We start from the raw sequence: 5,952 nt of genomic DNA on the forward strand, positions 1-5,952 counted from the left end.
CTGTCCAGCCTTTGGGTCTCAGCTGGGTTTCACTTTGATATCTCCTGGGCAGAGACTGAGATTAGGACTTAGGAAGGAATTCCTTAGAGAGAGAGTGGAGAAGAATGAGACAAGGAAGGAGGAAAATCCAATAAAGGACCCACTTATTGACTGGGTACGGTTATGGACTACTGGGGCTCCCTCCCCCTAGGAGCCCTCTGCTACATCATGTAGAATGTGCGTCAGAATTGTTCTCTAAAATGGTTGGAGTCTGGGGCCTTTATCCACCAACTTCTCTCCGTTTTTGGTTAACGGTTGCCCCTGGTGAATACTTCCAGTTTACCCTGTACCTGGCAGAGCAAGCTCCCAAAGAAATTCTGCCAAGAAAGCCCTGAGGCAGAATTAGTCGTGGGATGCTGTCCACAAGCAGGAGAACTGACCCCTACAGGTGCAGTGCAAATCGAATGCAGGTTAACACCCATGAGGCTTTGCTCATTAGGCTGCCACTAAAGCATTTTGCCTAACAATATTGATCAGCTTTAGTTTAATTATCAGGATATATCATTGTTTATCTTTGTTCATGAGCATCTAATGTTTGGGGGGCTGCTTTCTTCTGGAAACAGTACTGCAGTTTTCCTCTAGGAAAGCCACTTCTCTATTGACAGCTATTAGGCTTCAAAAGTAGAGTCCACTCCTCGTTCTAATAATGGCCAGGAAGCAGTGTGCTCCGCAGTCTAGTGGATGTGTCTCTTGCTTCAATAGTGTTTGGACAGAACAGACCCAGAGACGCCCCTTCTTCCAGCCCCCATCCACCCTCCAACCTATTTATCACTTGCAACCTTTGGACCAACCACTCAGCTCTCCTTGGTCTCGGGGACCAGCCAACATCATTTTCTGAGCTTAGCTCCTTAATGCCAATCAACGATGAGCTCCCAGATTTGTCAAAATTATTCCACGGAGATAGAGGCTGTCATCAACCGCCCGGTCTGCGTGCATCTGCGGGCCTCCTACACCTACTGTTACCCGAAAAACTGGGTTTGCCTCTTGGTGGATGTCGAGTTAAAAGATACAACTGTGGAAGAACGTCACCCGCTGTATCAGTAAACAAAGGATGTTGCAGCCATCAATCCCTCAGCCACTGCAGCTGCCCCGACTGTGCATCTGATTCAGTATGGAGGCCCTAGACTGTTAAGGAATGATTTCAAAGAGCCCAGACTCTTGCATCTTCCCATACATAAAAAAGTAGTAAAGTAACCCAAGATGTCTGTTTTTTTTTTTAATTAACAGTAATCTTTTGATGTTCCAACTACCTGGGTTTTGTTGCAAAAACTCTTTTATATCCTGGTTCCTCCCTTACCTCTTTGGAGCAGTCCTGTTAGACCTGCGCGGTCTCCTAGGAGTTTCGACTCGCCCAGGAAACAACAAGAGTCGGAAGTCGATGCAAAACGCAAGAGGTTTATTAAAAGCCGGTGCACCGGGGTTCCTTGGTCCTCACGCAGGAGGTCGAAGAAGGAACCCTTTTGGGCGCGAATATGTCAGTTTTATAGGTTCCCACTTCCCCGTATGTAAATTATAGATTTGGTTGTGTTCTCCTGCTGATTGGTCCCGGCTTAGGCTCGGACCAGAGAGGGAACTTGTCCCCAGCTGCCTGATTGGTCTTTGACAGACACCTTTTTTACATTTTGTATCTCCCTCCTTCTCGGAAGGGGGCCGGACATCCTGGAAATTCACCCATTGTCTAAGGAGCCCCTATTGTCTGGAGAGTTCTTAATCATTAGCTGGAACAATGTCCCTCGAGTCCCACAGTCCCACAGAGCTATCCGGGAGGCTGTCTTCTGGTCTTAAGTCCTCAGAAAGTCTGCTGAAATTCTCAACTTTTAGATTGTGCCATTTTTTTCAGTTGACACAACCAAACCAAAGATCAAGAAAAGGAAGGATTTATTACTTGCAGCAAGTAAGGAGAACACTGGGGATCTTTCCCAGAGCAGTGTCTCCCTAAACAGTAAAATTGAGGAAGCTAAGGGTACATGCATTTTCATGAAGGGACTTGGGTGGTCAAAAGACTCCAAGCTTTAGTTGATGGAAGTCACAGGGGTCCAGAAAACGTTAACATCATCCTCCCTTAGGTTCCAGTTGATCTGGTGGTTAAGAGCTTCAGGTTAATCTTTACCATTGAAAGAGAACTGGGAGTTTTTACAACTGGTATATTATCTTTGCTATTGTTGCTTCTCATACTTGACAATAGTCGTTTGTTTCTGCATTCTTTTGCTCTCTTAAGATCATTAATTACTGAAATCTGTTCAAGGGCTAGAATTGTGGCCAGGCTTAGATCACAAAATGGCTTAGGCCAGAAATGGCTTATTTATGTCAAGAAAGCCATGATTGGTTCTTTCTCTGGGGACCCCCTACCCTATCTGCTTATACTAACTCTCTCTGGGCTTCTATTTTGACCTTGGCTACGATGTGTCTCTGCAGGTCGTGGGCCACTTTTCCCACAAATTGGCGGAGGAGAATCCCAAGGGTGCTGAGTGCCTCTTGAAGATGCAACACCAGCAGTGGCCTCACCCTCTTCCAGGACCTGCAGAAGCCGTCCCAAGATGAGTGGGGTAAAACCCAGGCAGCTACGGAAGCCACCGTGCTCATGGAGGAAAACCTGACCCAGGCCCTTTTGGATCTACATGTGTTGGGTTCTGCCTTAGTAGACCCCCATCTCTGTGACTTCCTGGAGAGCCACTTCCTACAGGAGCAGGTGAAACTCATCAAGAAGATGTCAACTACCTGACTAACCTCCACAGGCTGGGGGCCCCGAGTCTGGGCTGGACGTGTATCTCTTCGAAAGGTTCACCCTCAAGCACGACTAGGAACCTCTGGAGCCCAGCAGCCTTTGAGGAGCCCCTCTGGTGTCAGGGCTTCTGCCTGAAGCCTCTCTCTCTGCAGCCACTAGGCTGCTTTTGAACCACCCTGGAGCCCTAACCCAAGCCCTGGACCAAATGGAAATAATAAAGCTTTTTGCAGCAAATAATAATAATAATAATAATAGTGGCTAGGAGGCTCCTGCTGAGCCAATCAGAGCATCATGTTCCCAATCAGCCAATGAGAAGCAATGAAATATATTCTAGGACTCGCAGTTGTAACACATCTGCTGCCCTGAGGCGAGAACTAGTGTAAGGACTGAGCCCACACACGAAAAGCAGAACCAGGGGTGTAAGAGAAATAGGTTTTGGTGACATTTCTTGAGGTCCTAGATAAAACTTCATAGATAGTGTCAACTGAAAAAATACACAATCTAAAATTTGAGAATTATGTTTTATTCCGTGGACAAAACTGAAGACTTAAGCCCAGGACACAGCATCTCATAGAGTCGCTGAGAGACTTCTCCGAAGAGGTAAAGGAGGAGCAAGGATACACAGGAATTTTTGCAACAAAGACCAGGTAGTCAGAACATCAAAAGTTTACTGTTGGGGGACTTTCCTGGTGGTGCAGTGGTTAAGACTTCGCCTGCCAATGCAGGGGGTTCAGGTTTGATCCCTGGTCAGGGAGCTAAGATCCCACATGCCTCACAGCCAAAAAACCAAAACAAAAAAAAAAAAAACAAAAAACAGAAGCAATATCAAATTCAATAAAGACTTTAAAAATGGTCCACATCAAAATAAATAAATAAAAGATTACTGTTAATTAAAGAAAACCAGACATCTCAAGTTAAGGAATTTAGCACTTTTCTGTGTATGGGAAGATGCAAGAGTCTGGGCTCACTGAAATCATTCCTTTGACATGAACCTCAGCGATCTGGCACCAGTATCCTGTGCTTTCTTTTCCTTTTTCTTTTTTTTTTTTTTTTTTTTTTTGTTTTACTAATGGCCTACTTGAGTTGGCTGGGTTTTTTTTAAATTTTTATTTTATATTGGAGCATAGTTGATTAACAACGTTGTGTTATTTCAGGTGTACGGGTAAGAGATTCAGTTATACACGTATCTATTGTTTTTCAAACTCCCTGTGGTTTCTCATCCTGAGTCTCCTCAGGGTGCGCTGTCGGGTGGGGTGGGGGGATGGCGGCAGCGGCTGACTGCTAGATGCCATTCCATTCATATCCTGAGTTCCCTCAGGGCTCACCGTTGGGGCGGCTGTAATGTAATGGCTTGATAGCTGCAACATCCTTTGTTCACTGACACCGCAGGTGATATTTTTTTTTAATTCGCAGTAGCAAGCCCAATTTCTGGATTTTTTTTTTTTTTAATGAGCCAATAAATCCCCCTTTTTGCATGAGTCAGTTTGGGTTCAGCTTTTCTATCATTTGCAACTTAAAGGATCTTGTATTGTCTAACTCCCCCAGTAGACTGTACGTTCCATGCGGGCGGAGACCTTATCTGTCTCAGTCACCACTGTATAAGCTGATATTGGCACAGTGCCTGGCACATAGTAAGTGCTCAAAAATTATTTGTTGACTTAAATAATTTATTCAGCCCCAACTCTGATTAGTGTAAATTACACTACCGAAGAAAATTATAGTGTTGAAAATAGTATGTAACTAAGGTAAGCTGTATTCATTCAGGTACTGGCAGGAAATTAGGTCCAGATATTTTAACTGAGGAGGCTTTAATGAAGGGATTATTTAAAGAGTCCCTTCATGAAAGGACCACGCAAGAGAAATTGGGGGCATCTAGAGCTTGCAACAGTGGGAATCCATTACCATGCCTAGGGCTGAAGGGGACAAGGGAAGGAAATACTGTCATTAAAGCTTAGGGAGAGCAGAACTAGGGAGGAAGGGCTGTGGTACAAGAGCTAGAACTGTGGAGGAAAGTTGCCACTGTCAAAACAACAGTGCCCCAGGAGGGAAGAAATGGTGGAATTAATACCCTGACCTCTACTTCCTCCTTGCAACCCTGGCAAAACCTAACCAGAAGTCAGGCTATAAAGGAGCCTGGGTGACACGATCCCTAGAGGCAGCCTCCAGGAACATGGAGAAAGGCAAGAGAACTGATCTGTATGGTCAAATGGAGAACAACTAGGACAAATATAAGAGAAGATTCTCTTGAGAGAATAAAGAAAATAGACCACAGAAAAGAGGAAGGAAGTCAAATATGACAGAAACCTTCAAATCAAGTGTCAGTACTGCTGCACTTCCTTCTTATGTTTTCTTCTCCTTGTAATAGGTATATATCCCTCTTCATTTTTCCCAGTTGACACTTATTACTGCCCTCATCTTCCTAACGTTGTCTTTATGTATGAGTATTTTTTATTGAAGTGTAATTGACATACAATATCATATTAGTTTCAAGTGTACATCATAGTGATTTGATATTTACATACATTTTGAAATGGTCAAATCGATGTCTGATTACCATCTGAGACCATACAAACTTAATACAGTGTTATTGAATATATTCCCTGTGCCGTACATTGCGTCTCTGTGATTTAATATTTTTATAAGTCAAAGTTTGTACCTCTTAATCCTTTTCATCTGTTTCGGCTGCCCCCCAACACCCTCCCATCTGGCAACCACTGAGCCAGATGTTTGTTCTCTATGAATCTGGTTTTGTATTGTTTGTTTTGTTTTTTGGATTCCACATATATGTGAAATCATATGGTAATTGTCTTTCTCTATCTGACTTATTTCACTAAGCATAATAAACTCCAGGTCCATCCACGTTCTTACAAATGGCAAGGTTTCTTTTCTTATGGCTGAATAATATTCTATTGTATATATACACCAATATCTTCTTTATCCTTTCATCTATCAACAGACAATTAGGTTTCTATATCTTGGCTATTGTAAATAATATTGCAAAGATATATGCATAGGGTTGCATATATCTTTTCAAGTTAGTGTTTTCCTTTCTTTATTATTTTTTCACTATTCAACTCATTCTATGAGGCTGGTATAATTTTGATACAAAACCAGGAAGGGAAAATATGAGAAAGGCAAATAACAGGCCAGTTTCACACATGAATACAGGTGCAGAGTATTCCTTAACA

General features: G+C 43.2%; 1 pseudogene across 1 annotated transcript; it reads left to right on the forward strand.

Annotated features, from left to right (window-relative positions):
- The first annotated feature begins 903 nt into the window (after positions 1-903).
- Positions 904-2,840, forward strand: LOC309824175 (ferritin light chain-like; annotated as a pseudogene). The gene is made up of 2 exons: positions 904-997; positions 2,408-2,840. The product of its transcript is annotated as a ferritin light chain-like (transcript).
- Positions 2,841-5,952: the final 3,112 nt, after the last annotated feature.

The sequence above is a fragment of the Grampus griseus genome (genome assembly GCF_964374135.1).
Source record: "Grampus griseus genome assembly, chromosome: 6".
Lineage (NCBI taxonomy): Eukaryota > Metazoa > Chordata > Mammalia > Artiodactyla > Delphinidae > Grampus > Grampus griseus.